General features: G+C 33.2%; 1 pseudogene; it reads left to right on the top strand.

The window, feature by feature from the left end:
* Positions 1–3,308: 3,308 nt before the first annotated feature.
* On the top strand, positions 3,309–12,686 carry LOC140055726 (phosphoribosylformylglycinamidine synthase-like; annotated as a pseudogene).
* Positions 12,687–22,551: the final 9,865 nt, after the last annotated feature.

Genomic DNA, 22,551 nt, shown 5'->3' with positions numbered 1-22,551 from the left:
AATATATGGGCAATCTTGTACTTTTTTAGGATAAAATTAATTAATTAAAACCAGTTTCGACTTAGCCAAGCCAAGAAGCTCTTGAAAAAAGCTATTGAAAAATCTTCTCCATAAAATAGTTTTCAACTTTCTACCACCTAGTGACTGATAAATTGTCTAAACTGTTATTTTCTCAACACGGAGATGTAATTTTTATTGTCAAAGTCAATATTATAAGCAGGATATTAAGTGTTTTTTCATGTTGAGGATCTTAGGCTCAAGCAAGAACAATTGATACACCAGCTTTCTATTGTTCAAGTAAGTACACAAGCTTTTTCCGCCCAATTTCAAACAAAGCTAACAATGGAAAACCAGTGGCCTAGCTATGGTCATATAAAAGCTCCAAGCATTCTAGATACAACAAACTCTAGCTTTTATGGCTTTGCATATGATGAACTTAGAAGTCATTTTGATAGGCTTGCATTTGAAACATCGACTCCTGATAATATTGATCTATTCAGAAAATTAAGCTATGATTATGAAAGGAAATAAAAAAAGACGAGCTAAATATTGGAACAGCGCCGTTAATTGAAGAAATAACACTCAACGATTACAGTCAGAATTGTAAATCCTCTGAGTTTGTGAAAGCAATTGATTGTTCAACTCAAACACCTAAATAATGGGACCAGATCCCATCACTAAAGCTGAAAATAAAGCAAACTGATGAGAAAGTTTCTGAATTAAAACAACAGCTACACTAATTCAAGAAATCCATTCAAATTTTGTTCACCTTAGTAAAGCTTTTAAAGAAATGAGTGAAAGAAACTGGTCTCTTGAGCAACAAATTCTTAGTTTACAGAATATTGCAAGTGAACCTGAATTTGAACTACCTAAAAAGTTGGGTATTGCTAAACTGCGCAAACAACAAAAAAATTAATATTGATTAAAACACAACTAGACCTATATAGGGAGACAATTTATGGGGAAAAAATATAAAATTCCTTTAAGTTTGACTTTTTTTGGGTGAAAAACTTCAATTTTTGGGAAAATTACTGATTTCACAGCGCAAACCTCCAAAAAAAGCTGCGCAAACCTCCTTTAAATCAATTAATATTGATTAAAACACAACTAGACCTATATAGGGAGACAATTTATGGGAAAAAAATTTCAAATTCCTTTAAGTTTGCCTTTTTTTGGGTAAAAAGTTCAATTTTTGGGAAAATTACTGATTTCACAGCGCAAACCTAAAAAAAAAAGCTGCGCAAACCTCCTTTAAATCAATTAATATTGATTAGATAACAACTAGAACTATATAAAGAGACAATTTATGGGAAAACAAATTTGAAATTCCTTTAAGTTTTCTTTTTTTTGGGTGAAAAACTTCAATTTTTGGGAAAATTATTGATTTCACAGCACAAACAACAAAAAAAGCTGCGCAAACCTCCTTTAAATCAATTAATATTGATAGAACACAACTAGAACTATATAGGGAAACAATTTATGGGAAAACAAATTTGAAATTCCTTTAAGTTTACTTAACATTAATAGTTTTTAACCCAAAAAAGGCAAACTTGAAGGAATTTCAAATTTGTTTTCCCATAAATTGTCTCCCTATATAGTTTAGTTGTTATCTATCAATATTAATTGATTTAAAGGAGGTTTGCGCAGCTTTTTTTTTTGTTTGCGCTGTGAAATAAGTAATTTTCCCAAAAATTGAAGTTTTTCACCAAAAAAAAAGCAAACTTAAAGGAATTTCAATTTTTTTCCCATAAATTGTCTCCCTATATAGTTCTAGTTGTGTTCTATCAATATTAATTGTTTTGAAGGAGGTTTTGCAGCTTTTTTTGTTGTTTGTGGTGTGAAATCAGTAATTTTCCCAAAGATTGAAGTTTTTCACCCAAAAAAAGGCAAACTTAAAGGAATTTCAATTTTTTTCCCCATAAATTGTCTCCTTATATAGTTCTAGTTGTGTTCTATCAATATTAATTGTTTTGAAGGAGGTTTGCGCAGCTTTTTTGGGGGTTTGCGCTGTGAAATCAGTAATTTTCCCAAAAATTGAAGTTTTTCACCCAAAAAAAGGCAAACTCAAAGGAAATTCAAATTTGTTTTCCCATAAATTGTCTCCCTATATAGTTCTAGTTGTTATCTAATCAATATTAATTGATTTAAAGGAGGTTTGCGCAGCTTTTTTTGTTGTTTGCGCTGTGAAATCAGTAATTTTCCCAAAAATTGAAGTTTTTCACCCAAAAAAAGGCAAACTTAAAGGAATTTCAATTTTTTTCTTCATAAATTGTCTCACTATATAGTTCTAGTTGTGTTCTATCAATATTAATTGTTTTGAGAGAGGTTTGCGCAGCTTTTTTTGTTCTTTGCGCTGTTAAATCAGTAATTTTCCCAAAAATTGAAGTTTTTCACCCAAAAAAAGGCAAACTTAAAGGAATTTTAAATTCTTTTTCCCATAAATTGTCTCCCTATATAGTTCTAGTTGTGTTCTAATCAATAATAATTGTTTTGAAGGAGGTTTGCGCAGCTTTTGTTGTTGTTTGCGCAGTTTAGCAATACCCAAAAAGTTTGTATCTAAACCTAATCTATACTGTAAACAAAATGGCATTAGCACAATCTCAAGTAACACGTTTGATGTGCTTGGTGATACCGTACAACAACCACCATCTAACCTTGCCACATCGACTCTGAAGCTACGCGAATTACAGATCACTCTAGTACTCAAGCTCTACAAAGTCTAAATTGGATGAACTTAGATGAAATATTATATGTAAATGAAGCTATTGTTATGTTTAAGATTATGAACAACCTTGCACCTCCATATTTAATAAAAATAAATTCAATATCAAAAACAATTACTATAATATTAGAACTAAGGCAAATTTAATAGTACCAAAACCAAAAACGTAGCTTATCATATAGAGGTGCCAAGGTTAGGAATGAGCTAAATGAAGATATTAAAAATGTGAACAGTGTCTCTCTTTTTAAGAAACTGTTAACTGCTAATTTCATGTAGCTTTATTTAAATGTAGTGTATTATTTAATTTTATAGTTAGTAAGTGTACCCTTGGTTCATTTTATTTCATTGTAATTGTTTTTTTGTTTTTTTATCTCTTTTGATAGTAATTAAGGTCTTTTTACATTTATTTTTGTTGGTGTTTTCCTTTAAACACGGTCTTACTGAAAAACAACTTTCAGTTGAAGTTAAGTATCCGTGATTAAATAAAGCTTATTATTATTATTATTATAAGTCATATACTTTATAGTTATACTTTTTTAGTGTAAACATCAATAATAATAAATAATAATATATAAAATAATATAGATCTAATATTTAATAATTTATTTTTTTAAAGAATATGACTATCATTACTCGGTTTTATAAAAGTCCGGCATTACTCCCAGGGGCTTCAAATGTTTTGTGGAAGAAATTAGCAAAGCAGTTGGAAAATTCTAAATTGCAAGATTTAAAAACGGAAATTTGTTTTAATGTGGAAGTAAACGGAGGTAGGTACTCTTCCTTTCTAATTTAAATTTTAATAAATTGTTTTGCCAAACTAATATTATTTTGAAAATGTCAATTAAACTGTGTATTATTTTCATAGATTGACTCAGTGGTGAAGAACAGAAGAAAATACAATGGATCTTAGGTACCCCTTTTGAAGAATTTAGTCTGCTGACCAAGTCAATCATAGTTGAAGATGATCAAGAACCTGATGGACTTCTGATTGAAATTGGGCCTAGGTCAGAAAATGTTTTTTAATTAACAAATTACCCTTCTTGTCTAGTCGTACAGTGTTAGTGTCGGTTTCAGTTGAGAATAAGTATTAATAAATAATACTGTATGTTTTGTTATTCGGTAGGTAATATCTGAAAAAGTAAAAGTCATAATTTTTGTTGTTCAATAAGGTAATAGGCATAAATTAAGAAAGGTGGGCATAAACATGCATGGCAGAATATGTTGACTGTATATTTAATATCATGGACATTACATTACACTATCTACTGTATATGATATAATAAGTTTAATTTTTATACACACAGGTTGAACTTCTCTACGGCCTGGTCAACAAATGCCGTCTCAATCTGCCAATCGGCTGGAATCAACCATGTGACTCGTATTGAGCGTTCTATTCGCTATCTTATAAACGTAGCCGACGATCATGGCATTGCTGCGTCTATCAGCCCCGAGGAAGAGAAGCTACTGGTAGCCGTACTTCACGATCGTATGACGGAATGTCGCTACCACGAACCAATCAGCAGCTTTGAAATTAAAGCTAAACCAGAAGAAGTCTTTGAAATTGATGTTATAGGTGAAGGAAAAGTTGCTCTGGAAAAGGCAAACAAAGAATTAGGTGATTGTAGTACTCTCAATCATGTTTCCCAAGTATAGATGATCTTTGAACTGTGTTAAACTCCTGTGTTTTTTAATTCTATTTCAGTTTTTTCTATTATTAACTTAACTTTAAAATTAATATAGGTAACTTTGTGTTGATACTGTATATCATTATATTATGATTAAAGTCCCATTTCCTACGTTTTTAGATCTAATTATAGGTCACAAACTACATTTAATGTAAAAATAAATATGTATGCGATAACTTTTTCGTCTTTAAAACTGTTAAAAATTTGAAAAATAAGTTGATTCTAATCATTTAGAGACTTTCTATAAATCATAACATGCATTGTGCATGTGTATTGTTTCTTTCTTTTTATCATAATTTACCATAAAACAGAAAAGACAAGGCAAAAATTGTAGGGAATAGGTCTTTAACATTACATTTAGCTTAACATCCAACATGATTTCATATTCTTTTAAGTGTGTTCTAGTAACCAGTTAATATTACTGTACAGTAATTATTTAATCGGTCTGTGGATACATTGTTCATTTAAGAATTCATTGTTATTGAATTTATAAACCAAAGCTTATCATGACCAATAAATGGTTGATGAAGATTTCTATTATTAATATTGCATTATAAACATTTTGTATTATTCTTTACTGCAGGACTTGCCTTTGATACGTGGGACATAGACTTTTACACCAACATGTTTATTGAAAAGGTTAAACGGAATCCAACAAGTGTTGAACTCTTTGACTTGGCTCAGTCTAACAGGTACAAAGCACTTTAGTTTTAGTCGCATGAAGTTTTACCATCTGTGAATGATGGTCATGAATATTTATTTACATTCTTTACTGTCTTGTAAAAGTAATATCTTTATTTAATACAAACCTAAATTATTGAAAATACAGTATTGCAATGCTGTGAGTATATCAGTGATTGGATAGAGATATAAATAGAATATGCTAAATAGCTAAATCAAAATGAGGTAAAAATAAAGTAAATGAAGTAAAACAGTCAAAAAGAACAAAGATACCATCTGCCTCAATATATAACTGAAAAAAAAAACAGGTGAAAAACAATTGTGGCATTGTCTATTTGCCTTCTAGCCTAAAATAATGTAAAATAGTATTTGTAACCATGGATAATCCTAAGACATAGACCATTCTTTACTTAAATTCTTTTCATCTATGCAACATTTCTCAGCTTTCATTACTGTATTTAGAAATTCCTGAAAATATTCCTACAAATGGTTTTTTCTTGCTTTCTGTCTTCTTTCTAGTGAGCATAGTCGTCATTGGTTTTTTAAGGGTAAGATGGTAATCGATGGAGAAGAAAAAGATCATTCTTTATTCAAGATGGTGATGTCAACGCAAGCTACCAGCAATGATAACAACGTCATTAAATTCTCGGATAACAGCAGGTATCTTAACATTTTACGTGGCTTTTATATTTATATCCATATTTTCCGAATCGAATCACGATATAGTTCACTGGAATGGTGTCTATGACTCTTGTATAAATCTTGTTGTGCTGGACAGAATTAGGCATTATACCTGAAATTATTAGTTCTAGAGGGTGTCATGAAATAGCCCATAAAATACTACAGGCATAATTTCCATCGTAAATGATATTTATTCACATTTTGTTGAACCACAAAGTATTGCCTAAAGCTCTGTCTACACTATCAACTTTTATGTAAAAAAATGTGATGTGCCCATATATGGATATGATGATGTCATATCACTACCATATTTGGGGACAGACAGAGCTTTAAATGTTGTCTGTTTTTTCTCACTTTGATGACTTTACTTGATTTTCAGTGCAATCAAAGGCCATAAGGTCAAAGTTCTCAAACCAGCCAATCCCGGGTCAGCAAGTGTGATGGAGGAATCTGAACCACTCAGGCATATCATCTTCACAGCAGAGACCCATAACTTTCCAACTGGGGTTGCACCTTTCCCAGGGGCTACAACTGGTACTGGGGGTAGAATACGTGATGTTCAGGCTGCAGGGAAGGGGGCACATGTAGTGGCTGGCACTGCAGGCTACTGTTTTGGAAATTTGAACATTCCAGGTAAATTATATAAATCTAAAAATTAGATTTTGTAGTCCTTATGAAAATTGATGTCAGACTTTACTCGCTCAAAAATCAAAATAAATACAAATATAACAGAAAATAAAACATAACAAATATACAAATATAAAGGATAAACCTTATCAAAGATTTGCAAAGTAACAACAATTAAAAGATATTCATTTACTGGCACTTATATGTATAAATAGAGTATGGGATGAAAGATATTAAGTAACGCATGCAGTGAACAGGCATAATTGCTTGCTTAATTACATAATTTTGCTTTTTATAAATGTTATATATTCAGTGTAATTAATTATTTATTATCATTGATTGAACATTTGTTTAAACAGGGTATGACCTTCCATGGGAGGACAAAAATATGGTTTATCCTAGCAACATGGCGCCTGCTCTGTCGGTTGCTGTAAAGGCCAGCAATGGTGCATCTGACTACGGCAACAAGTTTGGTGAACCCGTTCTAACCGGTTTCTCTCGTTCATTTGGCATGATGCTTTCTGAGAGCGACAGAAGAGAGTGGGTCAAGCCCATTATGTTCAGCGGGGGTATTGGGATGCTTGAGAGTATGCATGCGACTAAAGACGAAGCAGAAAAAGGTTTGTTAAACAAACTAAATACAACACCATAAAAAATACTGTACAATTCTTATTATTGTTGTCTCCACATAGATATTATATGTCTGTCATATAAAATAAGATTATAGTAACCTGATAAAATATTTTGTTTTTATTTCTCCATTGAAAACTAATTATTGACTGATCAATAATTGTTTACCATGCAGGAATGAAAATTGTAAAACTTGGTGGACCAATCTATCGCATCGGAGTCGGTGGGGGCGCTGCATCTTCCATTCAAGTTCAAGGTGACAATACAGAAAAACTGGACTTCGAAGCCGTGCAGCGCGGTGATGCGGAGATGGAACAGAAACTAAACCGAGTTATAAGGGCGTGCATTGAGATGGTTGATACAAACCCTATATGTAGTATACATGATCAAGGAGCTGGAGGCAATGGTGAGTTTGCATGCAATGTGCTTATTTTTATTATTTTACTAAGTACAGTAGCACCCCTCATTTGGGACATCCCTATTAAGGGGACACTTTGTCAGACAAATGTACTTATTTTTATGTCAAACTATGGCTAACATCTGACCAATTAAATCATTTTTTTGTGTACAGGTAATGTTTTAAAGGAGATATGTGAACCTGCAGGTGCTCTAATAAAAGCTAAGGAATTCCAACTAGGTGATCCAACCATCAACACCTTAGAACTATGGGGTGCAGAATACCAGGAGTCCAATGCCATACTAATACGATCTGAGGATCAAGAAAAACTTCTAGATATTTGTGACAGAGAGAAATGTCCAGCTGTTTTTGTTGGTGACATTACAGGTGATGGGAAGGTAATATTTGGATGATTTTTTTTACCTACTTTATTCTAAATTTTTTTAGTGGAGCTGTTGCTTGGTGGTTTAACATGCTTGCCTTCCAATTCCAAGGTCAAGGGTTGTAACTCACGACTCTTTCAACTTCACTCCCTAAGCCTGAAATAAAACTTAGTTTATAAGCACGATCAACTATAAAATATTTTATCCATCCTGTAATTGGCAAGTTTGTGCTTACTGTGGGATAAGTATGAAAAAACACGTTTAAATACTACAGTGTTACTAATTTTGAAGAATGCCTTTTCATGCACAGATAGAGTGCATAAGAGTTTTGCAATACAAAAATATTTTGTTTTGTTTCAGATTCGTCTTGAGGTGGAAAAGAAAGTGGAAGCTGGTAAGGGTGATGCAGAACCTCCAAGCATAAAAAGAACAGCACTTACTTATCCAGTTGATCTCCAACTTGAATGGGTTCTTGGGAAGATGCCGCAAAAGGTATGATGGAGACTTGATAGTAGAGTAGTGTCGGTAATAAGTTTGAACCATACCATGAATGCATCAGTGGTGTAATGGTAGGATGTCTGCATATCAAGCAGAAGATTCCAGGTTCAAATCTCAGCTGAGGTCACTTTTTCTCAATCTCACAGATTTCATCATAAATAACCATTGAAAATAATTATGTGTTATAATAATAGTGTCTCTTTCTGTCTGTAAAATTATATAGAATTATATTTTTTTTTCTCTCAGGTTTTCAAGTATGATCGATGTAAACCAAAACTTAAGCAGTTAACACTACCTGATGGGTTGACTGTCCGATGTGCACTCGACCGTGTTCTGCGTCTACCTTCAGTAGCCAGTAAAAGATTTTTGACTAATAAGGTAAAGATCTGTTTATCTTTAATATTGCATAATTTATTTGTGTGAAGGAATATGGAAAGTGTATAACCAGGATATATTGTTTCTGTTAGGTTGATCGTGCTGTCACGGGCCTGATAGCCCAGCAGCAATGTGTAGGCCCCCTGCACACACCACTCGCTGATGTTGCTGTTATCGCACTCTCCCACTTTGAAACTGTAGGCTCAGCTACAGCCATTGGAGAGCAGCCTATTAAAGGGTTAGTCGATCCTGGCTGTGGTGCCAGGATGTCTGTAGGAGAAGCCCTTACCAATCTTGTGTTTGCTAGGGTCTCCGATCTTAAAGATGTCAAATGTAGCAGTAACTGGATGTGGCCAGCGAAGCTTCCTGGTGAGGGTGCTGCATTGTATGATGCATGCGAGGTGATGGGCAAGTTGGGTGTTGCTGTGGATGGTGGGAAGGACTCTTTGAGTATGGCTGCCAGGATAGGCTCTGAAACGATCAAAGCTCCAGGTTAGACATTTCATGCTTGTTAATAACTAGTATAGTGTCTGATGTACAATCTTGTGAATTATTTTAATAAGTTAAGCTTGAATACACTAATACACTTTTTTTTCCCATTTACTTACTAATAATGAAATATCAATTACAATTTTTTAGGTGCATTGGTTGTGTCTGTGTATGTGGCATGCCCAGATATTACTGCAACTGTGACCCCTGACCTTAAATGTCCAGACAGTAAAGGTAAAGTGAATATAACATTGCACATTTTGTTAGGTACAATTAAATTAACTACCTAAACAAACAAAAAATATAATATATTTATAAACAAGACTTTACATATTCTATTTCAGGGACTTTGCTCTGGGTTTCATTTGGTAAAAGGCATAACCGGTTAGGTGGTAGTGCTCTCGCTCAGTGCTATAATCAACTCGGACAATCCTCGCCTGATCTCGATGAACCGGAAACGTTTGTAAGGGCTTTCAACACAACGCAAAATCTTATCAAAGGTAGTCATTTTCATAGACTTATTAATTAGACGTTTACAATAAATTCATTTACTTGTAGTTATAATATAAAGCGCTGTCTACACTATGAAACTAGTTTGACAAAAAAATGTGATGCGCCTAAATAGGCTAGTGAAATGCCCAAAAATGGTAGTGATATGATATCATGTCCATATATGGGCATATCACATCACATAAAGTTTGATAGTGTAGACAGAGCTTTAGAGATATGAATTCAGCTTTGTCTTTTGTATCCTTTTGTGGATAGAAAAATATCAGGTGGTCATGATATTAGTGATGGCGGTATTGTAACAACATTATTAGAAATGGCGTTTTCTGGGAATTGTGGTATTGACGTCAAACTTTCCGAACCTGATGGTAAGCATTATGCTATCTCTATAAATGCCTCGAATGGATCTGTAAAGTGTCATTTTAATCTTTCATATGGTTCCAGAACCTCTGGTAAGCAATAATACATTGTAAGACTTTATATATTTATTTTCAGTAACTGCAATTGATATTCTGTTTGCTGAAGAAGTAGGGCTGGTGTTAGAAGTAACAGCTAATGCTAGTGAGGACATTTGTAGACAGTTCAGTGACAATAATGTCCCTTGTTCTCTAATTGGTCACTCTAGTGGATCAGGTCAAGGGTCAATGGTAAGTTTTTTTTTTTTTAAATGGAAGCAATATTTGAACATTTATTTACGATCATTTATCATTTATGATGGTTTTTAGAATGAATCTGAATATTTTACATGTAAATTATAGGTTGTCATCTCGGTAAATGAGAAAGAAGTCTTGAATGAAAAGATGACTGTTCTTAGAGACGTGTGGGAAGAGACTAGTTTTCAACTGGAAAAACTACAAGCAAATCCAGAGTGTGTTGAAGTGGAGCAACGCAATTTAGCAAATAGAACAGCACCACCATTTAAATTAACCTTTGACCCCGTTGCAACAAATTTGAATTCTGTTAAAAAGGGATGCTCTAAAGGTTAGAACCAATTTTGGAATATTGATTATCTTGTTCTGAATTTTAATTTGTTAAAGTAATACGAGTTAAATTTGGCTCATTAGTTACCATATACATAATCATAATTGGCCTTCCATAGATGGAATGAAACCAAAGGTTGCTGTGATCCGTGAGGAAGGCAGTAATGGAGATCGAGAGATGAGTTCAACACTACACATGGCTGGCTTTGAAACATGGGACGTCAATATGCAAGATTTAGCTTGCGGGAAAGTCACCCTCGATCAATTCCGTGGACTAGTTTTTGTTGGTGGCTTCAGTTTTGCAGACGTTTGTGGTTCTGCAAAAGGTATATTTTTCTGATTGCACTTTTTGTAGCATAGCAAAAATACATGCTGGAGCAGTAACCAAGTATTATACTAGTATTAGACAGATAGTAACCTAAATAAATATTTATTCTAGTTTATTTAAATAATGTTTATTAATCATTTTAGGTTGGGCAGCAACTATTTTGTTCAACCCAGCTGTGCGTGCTCAGTTTGATGCATTTAGAGCAAGGAAAGACACTTTCTCACTGGGTGTATGCAATGGCTGCCAACTAATGGGCCTGCTAGGCTGGGTTGCTCCAGATGTCACCAAGGAGCTTACTACAGGTAAGGTATCATGAGGTATATTTAGTAAGTAGTTTAGTGGTAGTAGGACACCGGTGTAAAGCAGGTAATGCCTCTTTGACAAATAAAAAGAAAATATGAACTACTTTTTGATATCCATTTGTTGACAGACTGTTTATTATGAATTATTTGTTATTGTCTTTTAGACGCAGCATCAGCTCAGCAAGGAGTCCATCTTGCTCATAATCTTTCCGAGCGTTTTGAGTCTCGTTTTGTTGCTGTAAAGATTAATGAAAGCCCTGCTTTAATGCTGAAAGGAATGGAAGGCTCTGTGCTTGGTGTCTGGACACAGCATGGAGAAGGTTAGATATTGATACCTCTTGATAATGATGGATGCTTAGTACAAACTTATATTTTAATTTAACTAAAAATGTTATTAAATTTACTCAACTCAAATTGTTTCTCTCTAGGGCACATGAAGTTTTCTAACAAAGAAACAAAAGACACAGTTCTGTCTGAAAATCTTGCACCAGTGCGCTTTGTCGATGACAAAGGAGAAGTGACAACTGAATACCCGTTGAACCCCAATGGCTCACCCAATGGCGTAGCGGCAATTTGCTCCGCAGATGGCCGTCATCTGGCGATCATGCCTCATCCAGAGCGTACAACTTTGACGTGGCAATGGCCATGGATGCCGCAAGATTGGCGGGAGACATTACAAGCGTCACCGTGGATGAAAATGTTCCAAAATGCTTGTTCATGGTGCTTGGAGACGTCAGAGGCAGATAGATAATAATATTGCTTATACATGGGATATATTTAAAAAAAATAATATCTTGATGGTGGTGCTTCAGAGGCAGATACTATTGCTTTATGCATGAAAATGGGATATAGTTATATACTGTATAAATGTGTTCCTCTTCTCAACAATATTATTTATTGAGGCTTAATTTCAGCAATATATATTTTTTTTCTCTTTTGTGGGGGCAACCCACTTTTATTGCAATGATAAACAACAATATGGTGAAGGTTACAGTATATATGTCTGTCTATCTATCTATTTATCAATGAATATTTAAGTGATATTACACAGACAGAGGAAGATTATGTAAAATATTTTGAAATTGTGTTGAAGTCTAGATAAAACAAACATGTATACAGAGAAAATTTATATTACAGAGCTAAAACGATATAAAGATTGATATTCAGTATTAAAAAGAGATTCGATATAATATAAATAAATATGATAAAATGGTATATTGCATTATAAGATTATGTTTTGTTTGGATACTTTTATAAAATTGTATAGTTTTACATTTTGAACATAATATTGCTTTTATTAATTAAATTTTTTTAAATAGTTCTATCTTAAATAAATTCCAAGTGATAATCCGTTTGCTTGTTTTATAAATAATGCAAGATTTGTAAATACTAAATGTAAATAAAGAGATGAGTTCATTAACAAGCGTGTTCTGAGTTCCTATAATTATGTCTTACCATTCGGGGAAACCTGACCGTAATGTTTCATTAGTCGGAATGCATTTAACGATCAGTTTACGGAACTTCCTCAAATCTGATTGAATGCTGTTACAGGTGTACAACATATGTTTTTCACTTTCTATTTCTATACAACACTTTTCGCAACAATCACTTTTATTAAGATTCCACTTCTTTAAGTTTTTTCACGCTGCTGCTCTAGCCCGCTACGTCATACGAGATAACTCATTCATTAGATGAAATCAAGCAGCAGTATAATACTACACTTTGACATTTTTGTTAAAATGGAAACTCGACTATAATTTATAGGTATTGAATCCAAAAAACGGCTGGGAAAAGAGTCTAATAACAAATCCCAAAGCATTTCTGGTATTTATGAGTCCCATGATATTACATGGGTACTATAATTCACTGTCAGATAATCATTGAATTATTATCAAAACAGTCCATTGAAGTTTTTGTTTGTAATAGGATACTCTAAGTATCTAGGCTTGATGAAGTGACCCCCCAGACTTGACCTTACCAATAAAAATAAGCAAGCAGCGTTTTTTGTAAGAAATATTCTTGTCTTGTCTAAACTCTTTCCTCCACTCTTCTACAGATTTTGTTTTTTTTTCTTTATCATCTTTCACTTCTTCCACTTTGTCATCAAATTTGTGAGCGGTTAGAATTTTAAGTTTTGTAGTTATTTCCTTTTCTAGTTCATCAAGTGCGTTTTTACTTGCAGAGGACACAGGTGATTGGGTTGACATGATGATGACATCATCAGGAAGCATGTCTTGCAAGGAATGAACAAGTAGGTGTAAACACTTCTCGTCTCTGGGAAGTTAAAAGATAGTTAAGAGAGTGAGTGAGTTTAATCTAGCACAACCTGAACGCTTTAATCGAACTTTAATGAATATGTTAGGTATACACTCGAAGGCGAGAAGAAGGAAAGCTGGAGTCGCTATATCAGTGCTTTGGTTCATGCTTACAACTGTATGAAGCATGACAGTACAGGTTTCTCACCTTATTTTCTGATGTTCGGACGAGACTTCCTGTTGACTTACGGTTTGGAATTAGCCCAGATGGATTTGGTAACGCTGACCCCATAAAGTACGTCAACGATCTGAGAAACCAACTATCGCTTGCCTATCAAATGGCATCTGAAGAGGCAGCGAAGTCAGCACGCAAGAACAAAGTTCGACATGATTTGAAAGTACGAGTCAATGATCTTCATCCAGGTGATCGAGTGTTGATTCGAAATCTGGGACTACAGGGTAAACACAAACTCGCTGACCAGTGGGACTCCGTGTGAAGCCAGAATCAAATAGTGGTCGAGTAGGCCTACGAACACTACATCGAAACATACTTCTGCCCATCGACTATTTAAACAAAGAAGATCCACCAGCAAAACCTACTAAACAGAAGATAAACCGCCCTATTACGCGGTCTAAGGCAAAAGTTCATGTCACTGAGAGCGAGCATGATGACAGTGGTGAATCCAGTGAGAAGGAGGTTACAATGCTAGTCCCATTAGACTTCTCAGTCACACTCCCTGTAGAAACGTTTACAGTTTCTTCCATTTCACCCCATTTTCCGCTGAATGTAGATGCCCAAGAATTTGTCCATGAAACTACTCCTGCTATATATCTCATATTAGTGCTGGAAATGTTTCCACTGATAGTAGTCCTGTAAATGCGTCCTTTGACGAGAGCATCGAGTCTGTAGTCACGCCAGTTTTTGTGAGTGTAATGTTAAAGAAGCAAGTGAAGTTGCAACAGATGTAGAGCCAGCTGTAGTTGACTCCCCAGTATCATCTGTACCCAGTCCTAAACTTTCTGTCACTATCCTTGATTCTCCTGTGGCTTGTGCTGAACCTCTACTCATCCCGCAATCTTGTTCTGAACCTCTACTCATCCCGCAATCTTGTTTAGATTCCGCACCATGATCCCTCCAACCTTGCCCTGAGCCTGTGTCTGTTTCTCAACTTTGTTTTGAAGATACCGAGATTCTTCCAAGTCCCATTATTGATTTACCTAATGATACTCCTATTATTGAACCTATTATTGAACCTAATATTGAACCTATTATTGAACCTATTGTTGAACCTACTATTACTGAACTTTCACAGTCTGTTGAACCCATCCCTGATAACATGTGTAGGCCTACTACAAGTTTTTACAGCATATCCTAACTTTTTTCAGAAACATATTTCATCACTTTAAACAAGATAAATGTGTTTAGAAGTATTTAAAACATACAAATTTATCCTTGATTTGTAAAAATCCATCAAATATAACGTATTTTGAAAGTTAGAAAAGTATATTTAATTTCCTTAAAGAGCCAAGATCTTAGAACACGAATGCTGTTCTATCTGTTGTCTTCCCCCCACCTACCAGTGCAATGCTTGCCTGTATGCTTTGAATAGAAAACCGTTCAGGCGAAACAATCGCCTTCCGGTAAAGTTTAGCAGGCTAACTCTCTCTCGTGACTCCGGAGAGTTTACGGACGCAAAGCTCTATTTCCTATTCTCCCAATGTAAAGTTTAGCAGGCTAACTCTCTCGTGACTCTAGAGAGTTTGCGGACGCAAAGCTCCATCCCTATTCTTCCAATGTAAAGTTTAGCAGGCTAACTCTCCTGACTCTGGAGAGTTTACACACGCAGCGCAAAGCTCCTTTCATAAAGTTTAGTTTGGCAGGGCGACATGTGACATATGTATATTTTATTTTAATAATAATTCATGATCATTAGAAGATAATTATTAGGAAACTTATATTTTAAAGATGTGACCTATACCAATTCAAAATTACAATAATTACTATGTTTTGTTTTAAATTTAAAATGTGTTTATCGTGGACGACGTGTGAATATGTTTTTGACCCGGGCTTCCTTGTCCTTTGTCACTAATAATTGAGGCATATTTGCATATTTTAAAATAAATACGCAATAAAATTCATATAAATAAAATTATATTATATAATATATATTTTATATTATTATATATTAAAATGTATTTTATCTATTATTAAGTATTTCAAAAATAAGCACAGATGCCGGTGGTGAGCAAAATATGCGCACTAAAAATAACATTGGAAAACACCCACCCTATAGTTTCAAAACACAATCGCATTTCACAAGGTTAAAATAAAAGGTGATGCAATTATTTTGTTATCAATCAGGCTTTTTATTTATATTATACTCTCCAAAATCTATTTTCTGCGATTAAAATTATAATTTTAATAAAAATATATTTTCCGTAAAATAATCTAATTAATTTAGTATTAGTATAAGACTAACATCATTTCTTTTCAAAACTACACTGAAAATCTCCAACGAAAATGTCAACGATAATACACACATGGATAAGTAGCCTGCTACCAACACATTGGGCCCAACGCGACAGGCCCCAGTTTTTAGCGGGTTTTGACTATAGTTCACGCACAATTTTACTGATATAGAAAAGATTATTTAAGTTCAGTTTATTGGGGTTAGATTGATTTTTAAGAGTTTAATTGATTATTTTGCGGTTAGGTCTAGGAATGGCCTAAGCCTCTCCCTATTTTATTTATGGGCCTGGCTGTCCGAGTCCATCGTCTGTCCTGATTGTTTTAAACAAACATGGTAACAGACCTACCTACCTACTGGCCTAGATTTAACAAATCAAAAGATATCTCTTTTTGTTTTACCCTTTCTTTACACCACCAGTACATTTACACATTACTGATATCATCTATTATATTCTGTATAATGGTTTCCACCCATTATGCCTTTTGTTCTTCAAATTTCTTTTCATAGGAGTCTACAATTAACAATAGGTCTGTAGGCCTAGTTCATTTCCTTTAATGTTTATTGGATTCTGTTCTTTGTTCATTATATTGTCTATCTAAAAAATTAGCAGGCACAGAATAATAAAAACACATTAAAGTGAAATTAATTATTAATTATATTTAGGTACTTAATGAATATTTTGATTATTTTTCAACATGTAAATTGACTAATTGAAATGCGTTCTTTTGTCAAATAAGTTGACTCTTGTACTAATAGGCCTATTGTTAAATAATATTTATTTATTTTACTTACTCTGGATGCACCTTCATTCAAGAAGTGTGCCACTGTTTCAAAAGTGTAGCTTCCAAATAAATTATTATATTATATGTAAAAAAAAGTGGAGTAAAGTTACTTTAGGTAACTAATTATAAAAGGCATTCATTTTAAATGTGTTATAATTATAGCTAATTCTTTATTTTGTTATTTACTTTATTGATATTAAAAATAAACTTCCAACAGCAAGGAATTATTTAATTACTTATGTGTACACATTGAGAATGCCATAGATATATTATAGTGAAAATATCTCTATGAGAATCCCTACCAACTGTACTATCTTCAGACTAGCCAGCAAGTTTGGAATAGCCAACATGCATTTGAGCAGTGGGGTATGTGTAATAATTAGAATAGCCACAAGGATATCTCAGAAAAATTAGATATTTTATCATAACTTTTGAACTACTGGAAAGATTTTGTTGCAAAAAAATCTATAATAATTCTTCAAAAAATTCAAGACTATAGCAATCAACTTAATAACGAAAAAGTTATTGTGAATATTACTGAAATTGTGTCCAGGCAGAATGAGTTTATATCACACTTCCTGTTCACCAAGATAAATTAAACAGAAACGATTTTAATCCTTTTTTTTTCCACTTTGACTGGTGACTCTACTTGTAATGTTTGATATTTTGTGTTTTTGCTCCCGGGGGTAGCAATTTAAGTTAGGGGAGGATGTAACCCTGTCATGTTATTATTTTCCAATGTACCTACAATGTAATGCAGCTGGGTGCAGTGGGTGGGCAAGATTGTTTATCAATATAGCATTAAGATGTTTGCATTATATTGCTTTTCCTTGGAACTGCATATGTTTTAATCATTTTGTTAATTAATCCTTTTAAGAATTCTCTTTGTTCTGTTTTAATCTTCTTACATGTTTATCTATTTAAATGGGAGGTCCTAAATTTGGGAATTGACCAATCGGTCAATTTACCCCTCTTGAGTTTTGCCTAGTAACAAGAATGGACCAATAGGGGTAAACCTTGTTTGACAATTTTGGATGACATTAGGGTATGTTTGGGAGATTTCTTTCTCTTTGCCTCTTGCCATCGGACGTGCTGGACACTCCAACTTTAATTAAATTTCAACTTTATATACTTTTACATTTCGAACAACGTTGAGTTCGAGAACCTATTTGAAAGTACTGAAAGACATATATATATATATTATATACGGTATACTAAAAGAGTACTAAGTTTAAAGTACAATTCAAGTTAAAGAAGATTGTGATATTTACACGTTGTACAGTTTGTACACTTAAAGTTTTGAAGTTATTTTTATTACACTCAACATGGTGGTATACCTCCATGCACTCAATGAGGATATTGGCTCTCTATTTTAGGTGAGTGATGTGCATACTTTTATCATTATTTTGGGCAGACTTGATGCCTGATCTAATACTTTAAATTAAGTTTTGTATTGAATTGTTTTAGTTGTTTTAGTATTTAGACTGTACTGTGTGATTTAGTTTATCTTTTAATCTTCCATTGTGCTATTACAATTGTAGTATTGTTGCTTGAGTGCAATCAAGCAAGAGGAGATTAATTAGCAAAAGATAAATGACCCTATGGATGGATAGTTTTGCTTTATGTACACGTTAACTTACGATCAAATAACAGTTTTCTCTTCGCAACTTGTACAATGTAATTTAGAAAACTACAACAATTTTTTAATAAACATAGGCCTATACATCATACAACGTACATTTCTAGAAACAAATTTTTCAAAACTTTCTATTATTTTAAAGTCGAAGATAGCCAGGTCTCGGGTCCATTCTATTGTTGCCACAGATTGATATCTTCATCAGTACTTCTATGAATGGATGATTATAGGTGGGAACACGAACGCTAGTTGATCATACCCTGTAGGCTACCGTTTGATCATACGAATGTGGAAACCACCTCACGATGTTTACAGTCGATACTGTTGAATGGATATGCACACTCCAATAAACACACACATTTTCATATTTACTGTCATTAAAAATATTCAATTGGTTTACAAATTCTTTGTTCTGTATCTCGGATAACATATTTCGTAGATATTTGGAGCCTCCTATAGTCATTTTTAATCAAATCAATTGAAAGGTTCGCAACTCGCGTCGTTCATGATTTTAAATGAGTCAATAATCGTAATTGTGTAAATATTTTTTATTACGAATGATATTATAGAATAAATGTATCATTTCTTCATTCGATTATAATTAGTATTACTTTATTATTATGCAATTATTATATCATTCAATGACATTATTAATTCTTCGTATCAACCTTTTGACTCACTTACTAAATTATTGGTGGCGCTCTTCAAAATCATCAGACCGTACCGAACCATAGTCAATAGAAAGTAAACTTTTCTCTATGACCGAACACATGTGGATTAAATAATGTTTACGCTCGCGGAGAGAGTAGTAGGCCTACACAGTATTTGTTTGCAAGCTTAGCCCCGTTCTAAACATACTGTAAGTTGGTTTCATTTTCTGTTTGTGTGTTAAATTATTGATATATCATTGATTACTTGTTGTGTATCTGTTTTTTGATTAGTGCTCTTTCTGATGACTACAATTTAGGCTAGGCCTAATGGGCAGGTAAGCCTAGCTAGCTAGGCCTAGGGTAGGCCCTTTTATTTAGAACGGACTACTTATAAAATGAACGATGGAAGTGCGGGAATGATGTTGTCGACTAGGCTAGGCCTACTAAATAAAAACCAGGCTCATGTTTTTTTGACGTAAACGCCGAGTTACATATAAATATAGCCTAGCATATATTTATAGAAAGAACCTGGTCCTAGATAGCCTATAATATATGGGCAATCTTGTACTTTTTTAGGATAAAATTAATTAAAGATGTATTGTCCCTTGAAACACAAAAAAATGAAGGTCAAAATATTCTAAATTTAAAGTGGCCATATCAAAGTAATATTAAAGTTATTCACTTTAAGTCGAAAATTTGAGCCAAAAACAACAAGTTTACGTAATTAACAGGTAAATTAGTTTGATTACATTTCATCTGGAAAATCGTCACGAGCGAAAGTAAACAAAGATTTCAAACCATGAGTACGCATTATGCATATGCTAAATTAGGATTGTTTACAACTCGTCACGGTTAAGAAGGTATTTTCACACAGATCATGAGGAAGTTTTATGATTATGCATACAGAGTAGCCAAACAAACGCGTTTCATTATGGGATATGTTTTGATTGAAAACTTTGACTGGAAGTCAAAGTTATTTTTTTAACAAAAAAACGTCTGTATTTCAGTTAAAAATTTTTTTTTTTCGAAACATTTTTGGTGATAGTTAATAACTATTATGATACTTCAAAATGACCCACCTTTTTTTGAAATCTTTTATTTTTTATTTTTTTGGAATTAGTCAAAGGGACAATACATCTTTAATTAAAACCAGTTTCGACAGTCTTAGCCAAGCCAAGAAGCTCTTGAAAAAAGCTATTGAAAAATCTTCTCTATAAATTAGTTTTCAACTTTCTACCAGCTAGTGACTGATAAATTGTCTAAACTGTTGTTTTCTCAACATGGAGATGTAATTTTTATTGTCAAAGTCAATATTATAAGCAGGATATTAAGTGTTTTTTCATGTTGAGGATCTTAGGCTCAAGCAAGAACAATTGATGCACCAGCTTTCTATTGTTCAAGTAAGTACACAAGCTTTTTCCGCCCAATTTCAAATAAAGCTAACAATGGAAAACTAGTGGCCTAGCTATGGTCATATAAAAGCTCCAAGCATTCTAGATATAACAAACTCTAGCTTTTATGGCTTTGCATATGATGAACTTAGAAGTCATTTTGATAGGCTTGCATTTGAAACATCGACTCCTGATATCTATTCAGAAAATTAAGCTATGATTATGAAAGGAAATAAAAAAAGACGAGCTAAATATTGGAACAGCGCCGTTAATTGAAGAAATAACACTCAACGAATACAGTCAGAATTGTAAATCCTCTGAGTTTGTGAAAGCAATTGATTGTTCAACTCAAACACCTAAATAATGGGACCATATCCCATCACTAAAGCTGAAAATAAAGCAAACTGATGAGAAAGTTTCTGAATTAAAACAACAGCTACACTAATTCAAGAAATCCATTCAAATTTTGTTCACCTTAGTAAAGCTTTTAAAGAAATGAGTGAAAGAAACTGGTCTCTTGAGCAACAAATTCTTAGTTTACAGAATATTGCAAGTGAACCTGAATTTGAACTACCTAAAAAGTTGGGTATTGCTAAACTGCGCAAACACTGCGCAAAAAAAAAAAAAATTAATATTGATTAAAACACAACTAGACCTATATAGGGAGACAATTTATGAGGAAAAAATATAAAATTCCTTTAAGTTTGACTTTTTTTGGGTGAAAAACTTCAATTTTTGGGAAAATTACTGATTTCACAGAGCAAACCTCCAAAAAAAGCTGCGCAAACCTCCTTTAAATCAATTAATATTAATTAAAACACAACTAGACCTATATAGGGAGACAATTTATGGGGAAAAAATTTAAAATTCCTTTAAGTTTGCCTTTTTTTGGGTAAAAAACTTCAATTTTTGGGAAAATTACTGATTTCACAGCGCAAACCTAAAAAAAAAGCTGCGCAAACCTCCTTTAAATCAATTAATATTGATTAGATAACAACTAGAACTATATAAGGAGACAATTTATGGGAAAACAAATTTGAAATTCCTTTAAGTTTTCTTTTTTTTGGGTGAAAAACTTCAATTTTTGGGAAAATTACTGATTTCACAGCGCAAACCTCCAAAAAAAGCTGCGCAAACCTCCTTTAAATCAATTAATATTGATTAAAACACAACTAGACCTATATAGGGAGACAATTTATGGGGAAAAAATTTAAAATTCCTTTAAGTTTGCCTTTTTTTGGGTAAAAACTTCAATTTTTGGGAAAATTACTGATTTCACAGCGCAAACCTCCAAAAAAAGCTGCGCAAACCTCCTTTAAATCAATTAATATTGATTAAAACACAACTAGACCTATATAGGGAGACAATTTATGGGGAAAAAATTTAAAATTCCTTTAAGTTTGCCTTTTTTTGGGTAAAAAACTTCAATTTTTGGGAAAATTACTGATTTCACAGCGCAAACCAAAAAAAAAAGCTGCGCAAACCTCCTTTAAATCAATTAATATTGATTAGATAACAACTAGAACTATATAAGGAGACAATTTATGGGAAAACAAATTTGAAACTCCTTTAAGTTTTCTTTTTTTTGGGTGAAAAACTTCAATTTTTGGGAAAATTATTGATTTCACAGCGCAAACAACAAAAAAAGCTACGCAAACCTCCTTTAAATCAATTAATATTGATAGATAACAACTAAACTATATAGGGAGACAATTTATGGGAAGACAAATTTGAAATTCCTTTAAGTTTACTTAACATTAATAGTTTTTAACCCAAAAAAAGGCAAATTGTGCTGTGAAATCAGTAATTTTCCCAAAAATTGAAGTTTTTCACCCAAAAAAAGGCAAACTTAAAGGAATTTCAAATTTTTTCCCCATAAATTGTCTCCTTATATAGTTCTAGTTGTGTTCTATAAATATTAATTGTTTTGAAGGAGGTTTGCGCAGCTTTTTTGGGGGTTTGCGCTGTGAAATCGGTAATTTTCCCAAAAATTGAAGTTTTTCACCCAAAAAAAGGCAAACTCAAAGGAAATTCAAATTTGTTTTCCTATAAATTGTCTCCCTATATAGTTCTAGTTGTTA

The sequence above is a fragment of the Antedon mediterranea genome, chromosome 7 (genome assembly GCF_964355755.1).
Source record: "Antedon mediterranea chromosome 7, ecAntMedi1.1, whole genome shotgun sequence".
Lineage (NCBI taxonomy): Eukaryota > Metazoa > Echinodermata > Crinoidea > Comatulida > Antedonidae > Antedon > Antedon mediterranea.
This window is presented reverse-complemented; position numbering and strand designations above follow the sequence as displayed.